The following is a 940-nucleotide window of genomic DNA, read 5'->3' on the forward strand; positions in this document are numbered from 1 at the left end:
CCTCCCTAGCGACGACACCATTTGATTTACCGTTGTTTTGTGGTTCTTAAAATAAAAGATTGTTGGGGTTACCCCGGGTTGTGTCGGCATCTAGGGAGGTCAAATTAGAAGTTTTGACAAGTCTTTAATCAATGGAATATGTAGTATTTACTCATTCGCGTCATTGTCACAAAGTATCAAAGAATATTGAATGAATGAATGTGGTAGTAAACGAGATACAAAGAAAATTGTTTAAATCAATAAGGAAAAGCTAGGAAATGAATTTCTAGTGAGCCATGATGCATCATAGTGTGTTTATGGTTAATGAAAATCCTCTCGGTCTACTAGGATCTCCCTAGGTTTGGCCTTTCTTTTTGTCTTTCTACTTGTGGCTAGGTTTATTTCAAGGTTGAGAGGGAGTAGGCCTTGGTTGGCCCTAGCCCTCGTTTGCATTCACCGTACAAAAATGTTGAAAGAATCAAAGTTTCCAACACGAACAAAAAGTAGTTGTTTTAGGGAGGTTAGTACAAACAAAGTAAAAACAACAAGTGAATTGAAGTCAAAACATTGCGAATATTGCAAAGATAAAACACAAGTCAATATCAACCGTTTTGCCCTCCGTAGCGACGACACCTTTTGATTTACCGTTGTTTTGTGGTTGTTAAAATAAAAGATTGTTGCGGTTACCCCGGGTTGTGTCGGCATCTAGGGAGGTCAAATTAGAAGTATTGACAAGTCTTTAATCAATGGAATATGTAGCATTTACTCATTCGCGTCATTGTCACAAAGTATCAAAGAATATTGAATGAATGAATGTGGTAGTAAACGAGATACAAAGAAAATTGTTTAAATCAATAAGGAAATGCTAGGAAATGAATTTCTAGTGAGCCATGATGCATCATAGTGTGTTTATGGTTAATGAAAAATTGCATTGCAAAGGTGGTTATTCTCGGGAGATTTA

Source organism: Ipomoea triloba, chromosome 16, assembly GCF_003576645.1.
Source record: "Ipomoea triloba cultivar NCNSP0323 chromosome 16, ASM357664v1".
NCBI classification, from domain to species: domain Eukaryota; kingdom Viridiplantae; phylum Streptophyta; class Magnoliopsida; order Solanales; family Convolvulaceae; genus Ipomoea; species Ipomoea triloba.